The following is a 9,121-nucleotide window of genomic DNA, read 5'->3' as shown; positions in this document are numbered from 1 at the left end:
AAAAAAAAATGGAAGGGGATGCGACATTAAATTACATCCGAAAAATAACGACCAAATCATTCCAAGGCAATGATGAAGTAGTTTTAAAGAAGAAGAGCGTTAACGAGAACCAGAGAAAATTCTAAAGCGCACAGCCATAGGGTTAGGCGAGGTTCCCGTTAGGCTGATTAGCGAACTAGGATCAAAAAGTAAGGAAGCTCTGTGGGAAGCAGTAGAAAAAGGCTTACAAGATAGGCGAATACCAGACAGCCGGAGACAAAGTAGAATGAATTTAATGTATAAAGATAACGGAGAAAAGAATTGAATTCACCCATATAGACCGTTGACCATTATATCGGCAATATACATGTTAGCAATACAGGTAATTAAATTACAAGTGCAAACATGGGCAGAGAATGGTATGGGAGAACTTCAGAACGGGTTCAGAATAGGCGTCTGGATGATAACTTATTTGCTCTTATTCAGTGTATTGAAATATCCAAAGAGAGGAGACTGTTTTATGTGGCCTTTTTAGATATTACCGGAGCGTATGACAACGTAGACCACAAAATTTTGTGGGATATTCTGGAAGGCATAGGCAACGACTTTATATAGCTTTTGACAGAGACCTACCTAGAAAATACAGTTTGCGTTGAATGGGGAGGGATGAGGAGCGAGAAGCAAGTTGATATCAACTAGGGACTGCTGTTTGTGATGTACATGGTAAGTATGAAAAGGGCGTTAGAGGGAAGCAATTTTGGGTTTTATCTCTCATACAAACAGGCGGTTAAAATAGTAGAGCAGTAGCTTCCAGGTTCGTTTTATGCGGACGACATTGTGTTGCTAGCTAACAAGCGGAGTGTTATGCAACGCCTGTAGAATATATGTGCACATGAAGGTGAGAATTTAACATTTGAAATTTAGTGTTAGGAAATCAGCTTTTATGGTAAACAGTACTCAATGAAAACAGTGAACAGACAGTGTCAATACAGGGCCAGGAAATACCTCGAGTAAAAGAACACAAACACCTCAGTATACACTAAAAAAAAAAAATCCACGCTTAATCTCACGCTAAACTGTGAGTTTTAGCGTGACGCGCATGTAAGTGAGGCGCGGATGACGTTTCAGGCACCCGTGACCGAAAATAAGCGTGACATTCCTTTGTGCAAGCATGAGGACAAGACTGCCTGCCATGGTTCTGTCTTGTGCGAGCGTGAGCGAGCCGCGTACGCGTGAGAAACGCAAATTACACGCTTAACATCCCGCAGAGCGCTCGCGTGGGAACTTTCCATCACCCATATAAAAAATCCGAATAGCGGATCCGTTTTATATCACGGGATCTGCGCGGAGCGTGGGCGAGGGAAAACAACGCTGTGTGTCTTCTCACTGCCCTGCGGTGAATGCGAAACTTTTCTTGAGGGGGGGGGGGGGGCTGAAGGAGACCGTGGTGTTTTGAAGACTGCACCCGGCCATTTTTCGTGTGGATTTTCCGGCGGACTGCCACGAGCGACGTTCGTTCATTGCAGCGCAGAGCTTCCGGTCTAATTGTCAGAGTTGGTGTGTATCGCCATAGTATCGCCACGCTCACTTCTACAGACCTTCATGGCGTACAACGCCGGTGGTGTCTGCAGACATTGTGCACTGTGCCGAGTTTACGAGAGTTTACGAGAGAGAATCCACCGCGGTCTGACGGCTGCAGCGCCATATGGATAATGGATATATGTAGCGGTCCCTCACCTGCTATTCATGGACGATTTAAATATACAGGTAAGAACAATACTCATGGTTCGCTTTTGTTAAATAGCGGCTGACTGCCAATTGGTCATGATTTCCGGTATGTGCTTGTATGATGTGTGGTGCAAAATTTGCCGTAATGGTGAATTTATTGAAAAGCGAGCAGTAGCGTTGATCGAAATAGATAGCAGTCATCATCGTGCTTGTTTAACAAGTTTTAACACCGGGCTGTTGGATTTTTCTGAATTGTTCAGCTAATTGCGCTGAAGTACCAAATTCACACCATTTCTATTGTTTTTAATTTATCTTCGCCAACTCACCGTTCTCTCCGTGCCCGCTGCCATTTCGCCTCGGGCAAGGGTGGCGAGCTTGGAGTTGTCACTGCATTTTGCACTGTGCTTCTTCTCATGGTTTAGAACTCTGTTAGTGACGCATCGATGTGGTGTGCCGTGTATGCCGTGTAGTTGCCGCGTATGCCGCTCATAGTATACTGCGGCCTATAATGTGAAAATTCATAATTTTGTGAGCTATTTGTCGACTGACAGTAACCTGCATCTCCGAAGCGCTGCATGCGAGGTTGCAACCACACGCGCTACTTAATTTGTAACCTCAATTGCACTCTGCATTAGGGTATCTATCTTGTGTAGCTCTGCATATTTTACATTTTTAGCTTTAAAAAGAGGAAGTGTGACTGTGTTCGATGAACACGAATGTACTCTGCCCGTTGCAGCTCTTGATTTCCAGCTGCAAACATGTCTATGTCCACAGTGAAATTTCACGTGTGATAAGTTCACGTAGAATGCCATTCTTGTCAGAATTTCCATCTCCATTGGGTTTAGAATTAAGCGTAACTGCGTTTTTATAGCTCATTTTTGCTTCTATAATGAAAGCTTCTATCAAAAGCGTTGCCACTTGTCTTCGAACTTTTAAACTTTATTTTTATCAAGAGTATAATGGAATAATATCAGTTGCAGCTATGTGACTCACCTAATTGCGTTTTGCACATCGTTATTTTGTTTTTCCGGTCCCATTTGAAAGCAAATAAATGTTTGGAAGTAGGATTGATAAAAATGAACAAAATTGAAAATGTTCCTTCTGATCTTATCAAAAATACTGAAATTTTCTGAGCCTTCATTCGTCGCTTCAGAAGCAGGCTTGCAATGCATGCTCTCATTAATGCGGTGATTTGACCATTTTTCCCATATCCCCAAATTCTAAAAACTTCCGGACCGCAACATTTTAAGAGCAGTCAGTAGGAGAAATCTCGGAAGTGCAATCAATGTTAAAGCACTGAAAAAGCAAGAGGTACTAGTTTAAACACATTTAGCCTAAAGGAAACATATTTTCATCTCTAAAGTATTATACTTTGCGTATAAAGAATTTTTTTTTTCAGATAGCGCTAAGCGACCTTATAAGGTCATGCAGTGTCTGGGGGGAAACAAGGCTCCTCATATGCGGCCGTCAGCAGGAAAACGCTGAGATGAGCGATGACACATCCCTAGAAAAGGCACTAGTGATGTGCATATGCCTTAATGGTATGCAATATGTAACATATCCGGCGGCATATGGCCAATTTTAGTGCAACCAACTTAAAGCCAAGAACAAGAAAGAAATATCATGGGTGCAAACTACATTAAAGGATTTGTTTACTGCGTTGCGCATTTAAACCAAACTCGTATAAAGACTTACGCTTTCTCAGTCATCTGAAAACGCTTTAACTTTAAGTTTTGCTTTTAAGCATCAACGTTTCATTGTATCATATTTTCTGGGAATAAATATTATGAATAAAAGATTTACCCCAGGACGAAATATGTCTCGTACTTTTTTCGCTGCCTAGAATGTTCGTCCTTCTTATAGAAAGAGGCCAGTGAAAAAAATATTATCAGGTATCAAGAAGGCGCCGTGACCCTGCTTCAAGCCCACCAAATATGAACTAGTGTTTGAAACTTGTGAACGTGTCGGTGTACATATACAATTACAAGAAATAAAGACCTGTATCAGAATCTTTTGCCTGGCATTTATGTGGCATGAAAAGTACAAAAAAGCGTTCGCTTTCGTGTGGTACTTCTATGCCGGCCACCACACAAGCATGATGCATGATGCGCATGCATCATGCATCATGCTTGTGCGCATGCGCACTTCGTGTAATATATATATATATATATATATATATATATATATATATATATATATATATATATATATATATATATATATATATATATATTGTTTTTTTGTGAGACCGAAAGTCCCCTCTCATGCTATATTAGTGGTCGCATCATTTTGTGCATATACGCTAAGCGTTTAATTGGTTCTTTAGTGACGTGCCACAAGGGACCATGCACACTGTCCGACAGCCGCTGAGCCAATTCGTATATTTAAGAAGCTGTGTTGATGCAGCTTAGTCTTGCAGAGGCCGCAAAATTTTATGTCTTGTCATCGGTCACAAGAAAAGCTAGCATAATAAAGTAACGGGGCACGAAAGGTCTTCACGAGTGGTTCAGGCAGCAATTGAACAACACTTTGAAATTGAACCTTCAGGCCATGCGTTCACACGCGCCAGTGCGTTCCGACAGGCTGCGCAGTCCTTTGAAGAAGTGAGAGGCAGCAATTTTTTGTTGTTGTTGCTTTTGCGTAACAAATGTTGAAGGACGAATATATATAATGACGGAATATATACCAGCTATACAAAAGCGATGACGGCGGTTCATCACACGGGGAAAAACAGCAACCATCATATACAGACGTCAGTGACAGTTCATCTGGCAGTTAGATCACCTTCCGGCTAAAGGATGGTTCTGTGTTTTGTTCTGGACTGATAGAACTCTAGTAATTAGAGTGAATAATGAAATCAGAATCAAATTTATTTTCGCCATATATGCGGGTGCGCATGCAACGACCACTATTATGATAGCAAGAGTACGTGGAGACCAGTGTGCAAGTCGCAAGAAGAAGACATATCGCGTAAGTATTACATTTGCTTTATCAAAAAGCACAAGATTTCAATACTTCAAAAACGGATATGTTTGCAACACTATTGTGTCGTTCATTATTGCTTTCTTCTTTTGTAGTTAAACTATCGAGAAAATAACTATTTAACGGGGAACAAAATTTAATCAAGTGGATATTGCATTAGACAGTTCTCGTAATCGTCATCTGAACTGCAGAAAGAGTCAAGCAAAATTGTTCGCGAACGGCGCGTTAATTGTAAACGGCCCTGTCGCAGTACAGAAAAAATCGTCAAACGAACTAAGCGCAGGCGACTCGTGGACTGTACAGTTCTAGGAAACATTTCAGTTGAATGTTTTCACTGGGGAGGGTGAAAGAAGCGATTATACGAAGGCGAATTGTGAAGAGATGTCAAAATCTGCAATTTTTCTAGCTATTGTCGATTCGTCTAAGAATAATTAAGGCTGCATGCCAATCAATGTAAATCATAAAATAGAGCATTTCTGCTGTCGACGTGGATTTGATTGGGAAGAACTAGAGTTAGATCAAATTCTTCCAATTTTCGCTCAATTAACTAATGACGTTCAACAATCAAGCAGTTAAGAATTAATAAATTCATGGTATATCATGAGTGTTTTTTCAAGCGCCGTCTCCTGTGAAGCATATCTACCATTTTCGTGCAAAGCTCTCTGGAAAGCGTATTGACTGTGTATGCATGCATGCATCTATCGAACTTCGTGCACATATAGACGTGATGCTTTGACGATAAATACTTATTAAAATTCAAATTATTTATTTCTGCCTTGTAAAGGTACAGACAGCAGAGGCGCAGAAAAAGCTGTCAGATACAGATTGACAAAGCCGCAGCCCCCTTTCGCTTGGCAGAGCCTTCACAGCGACACTTTTAAAACAAAGACAATTGCACCCGGTAATAACAGGTATACAATACTGAGCAAGTACAAAAGGAAACCAATCAAGATTATACGATATTTGTACAATACTCCCAAACAAGAAAACAGAACCTACATGCTAACGTACATAGCACCCAAAGTACTGTTCGACACGTTGAAGAAGTCAAAATTATTGTTCACATAAGGTATATACATATTCGTATAGCGCTACCAATCCCTGCAAAATATAGAACGCAGATTTTCATTACACACACGCACGCACGCACGTGCACAGCACACACACCAAAAGGAAACGGCAACGCGCTCACAGGAAGCGCCTGAAAAACGAAAAAAAAAAGGAAAAGTGTGGGGAACCGAGGTCGTCTTGGGCTGTCGCCTCTCCTCTCCCAGAAGGAATGAAGAGGTTCTTGGAAAGCAGGGACGGGCGATTCTCTCTGTCAGCATCAGCTCCCACCAGCGAGGACGGGGCGAGAAAGCGAAACGGGACTTTCCTTGCTGTCTATTTTTTCTTCGTCAGGCCAACGCCGCTTGCTTGCAGGGGCGCAGGCGAGTTCCCGCCAAATGGCGCGGGTGCGTGAGTTGCCGCCAAATGCTAGCTCTGGATGCCAGCTCGTTCCGCGTCTCATGGTAGACTAGTTGGTGCATTTCTGTTATCATGGACTGCGCATATAAACGCAAGCTACACAAAAGTGACATGGACAAGAACAGCGCAAGCCCTTTACATGCAGTGGAGCCGCCGTATCTCGCCGTTCAAGATATGCGTACTCGTAAGTGGCATTTTAATTTCACGTTGTGTAATGCATGACTGTCTTTTTCAAGTGAACAAAGGTCGCTTTGTATTGTGTAAATGGTTTTGCAACGTATGATAAACTCCTTGTCTTTCGGGCTTATTTTTTCTGACAGGAAAAAAAAAAAAAGGAGGCTTTACATGCGAACGGATCAAGCGTTCGAGAGTTGGGACAGGGAAATGTGAGACGTACGTATGTATATATTTCTAATATTATTTTTTCGTCTTGTATTCTCGTTAATTTTTCTCTAGGAAACACTGGAACGACACTGCTTAAATTGAAGCACAGTGTGCGAATGACCTGCTACGCTCGGAACTGTTATCACCATTCGGGAAGAAATTGGGTAAGACGCTTGTCTGGTTATTATTGCGGAAAAGTCATAATTAATTAGATGTTGCTTTCGTTCCTTCCCACAGATGAAAAAACATAACTGTAAATACCTGTATGATATACGTCTGGTGCATTGCAGGTAAGAATGGATTGTGTGTGGCGCGCTTCACCGCATGTGGACTAGAGTAGATCTAGGAACATCAGACAAGAAGACACGTATGTGAAACCCTGCGGATAGCCCATATGTAAGTTCTTCCTCAATTTTTCTTTTGTTGCATTTTCGTAGTTTACGTGTAATACTTTGTCACCGCGGTCTCGACGTTATGTATACCTATACATTTGTCTCGTGGCAATCTGCGTGCTATTTTGTTTGTGCAACTATGTGTTGTATTCATTTATCGAGCTGCTTGGATGGTTTTTTTTTTTTTCACTGATATTCCGACCAAAGTCGATAAACCTATCCTTCCTGTCCTCATGTTTCCTTGGGCGGCTCTAAAGCGTATCTTAGAGGAATATTTAGCTTCAGATTCCCGCATGGAACAGATGGTGAGTGGCATGCTGTGTTTTCTATTTAGAGAAACTATCTATTCATGTTTAATTTTTGGTTTATTTTCATTTTGCCATTCATACAATACCGCAGCCATATGCCGTTCTGTCATAGAACGTTGTTTCTAGATATATTTGTTTTATGTGGTTAAAACATTTAAAACGAGAGCGATCATATTTCTTATCCTGACCATTACTTTTTACAGACCGCGATAACCACGTATTTGGATGTCTGGTTTAACTCTACATGCGCTGGTTCGTGCAGGTGAACTTTTTTTCCAGATACGGAGGAACGGACACCGGTCATGCCGTGCGCACTCTTCTGCAGGGCATACTTACAAATGAAGCTGCACTGCAGTTCAGCTGGAAAGGGTCGCAGGGGAGGAAGCACGCCTTCGTGAAGCTCATGGCCATCACGAATATAAGTAAGAAATATGGCATAACAATCAGCTTTCTAGTGCACGTTGCGAACATCGGTACCAACTGCATGCTTAGTTTTTTTTTTCTTCATTCAAACAAGCTGCTGCTTATTGCATCTTGCTGCGTCCAGTATTAGCATTTTCTTTAATAAAATAATGCCGTAATAAGTGAGTTCTACTTGCGGCGTCCATATTTTGCCACTGCTTTTGAGGAGTTTGTTTTGCTTCACCATATAATATATATGCTGTTTCTGCTTTAACCCATGTATGCTAACTGTTTTCTGCAAAACATAGACCTATAATCATTGCCATCATGTCAGCAAGTATATGTATCATGCCATAAGCTTCCCCTCTTGCCTCTCCAGACATTTACCTATTCACCTCCTTGTGCCGCTTGGCGCGCTCCGGGCTCCGGCGCGTTCTTTGTCTCAGCGTTTCAACTTGGCTGTTTCATGCAGTGCTCACGGGAAGCAACAAAACCGATCGTGGTGTAAAAAGCCGCGCTACCAATAGACACAGTAGCCACTGTGTATGCGTGTTTTGCTATGGTTCCGTGTTCAGTTCCCCCTATTGCTAACGACATATAAATTACCAACTATCCGGTACTTACACGATTTGTGTCGTCCAGCCACTCTTCCTGACAGCTTCGATACTGATTTGCACGTCCCTAATATTGCTTTGTTGTCGTTTCTTTAATGTTTCGTGAATATCTGACTTATGATCTTTTTGATTGTTTCACTTCTTCAAATGGAATGCGACTCACCAACTGAACTATAAAGCGGGGGCAGCTTTCTTATATGTGCCGCTTTTTTGCAGCATCTGTGAGGAGCACGTTCCCTGACGCTTCACTAGCATCAGTGGCTGGAGTCGCAAAACGCCGGTTGGTTGGAGCAGCTGACAGGGATGGAGGCCGGAATGAAAGAAGGCGCCGTGACCCTGCTTCAAGCCCACCAAATATGAACTAGTGTTTGAAACTTGTGAACGTGTCGGTGTACATATACAATTACAAGAAATAAAGACCTGTATCAGAATCTTTTGCCTGGCATTTATGTGGCATGAAAAGTACAAAAAAGCGTTCGCTTTCGTGTGCTACTTCTATGCCGGCCACCACACAAGCATGATGCATGATGCGCATGCTGTTGTAAGTGCATGATGCAAAAGCTACGATTATTCGGGGCGTCAAAAGCAACGTCGGCTTTCAGCACCGGGCCGGTGCAATGCCGACCATTATTGTCGTCAGGGCCATGGCTGGCCCGCGTGTGGCATGCGCTCGGCTGCGTTGGCCAAATAGAATGGCCCTACGGCTGGCCGACTGACTACGTACCTAAAGCCTTGGTAGGCCCTCGTATGGGACGCCGTCGGCCAAGTCGGCCACAGTGGTCGGGCCTACATCGATTGCCGACGATCGGCCGACGTTAGGCCAATGTCAATCCCCAAAGCTGGGCCGCCCTCGGTTGCCGAGGTC

The 9,121-nt window shown here is 42.7% G+C and overlaps 1 long non-coding RNA gene across 4 annotated transcripts; it reads left to right on the top strand.

Moving 5' to 3' along the window:
* The first annotated feature begins 4,924 nt into the window (after window positions 1-4,924).
* On the top strand, window positions 4,925-8,687 carry LOC129385964 (uncharacterized). 4 transcript variants are annotated; one of them, XR_011895618.1, is made up of 6 exons: window positions 4,927-6,340; window positions 6,477-6,549; window positions 6,613-6,704; window positions 6,778-6,936; window positions 7,503-7,662; window positions 8,473-8,687. It is a non-coding gene; the product is annotated as an uncharacterized lncRNA (long non-coding RNA). The 4 variants fall into 4 exon arrangements; XR_011895620.1 differs by having other exon boundaries at window positions 4,928-6,340; window positions 6,477-6,542; XR_011895617.1 differs by having other exon boundaries at window positions 4,925-6,340; window positions 6,477-6,704.
* Window positions 8,688-9,121: the final 434 nt, after the last annotated feature.

Source organism: Dermacentor andersoni, chromosome 7 (assembly GCF_023375885.2).
Source record: "Dermacentor andersoni chromosome 7, qqDerAnde1_hic_scaffold, whole genome shotgun sequence".
NCBI classification, from domain to species: domain Eukaryota; kingdom Metazoa; phylum Arthropoda; class Arachnida; order Ixodida; family Ixodidae; genus Dermacentor; species Dermacentor andersoni.
Note: the sequence above shows the minus strand (reverse complement) of the source record. Positions and strands in the feature narration are given on the sequence as shown.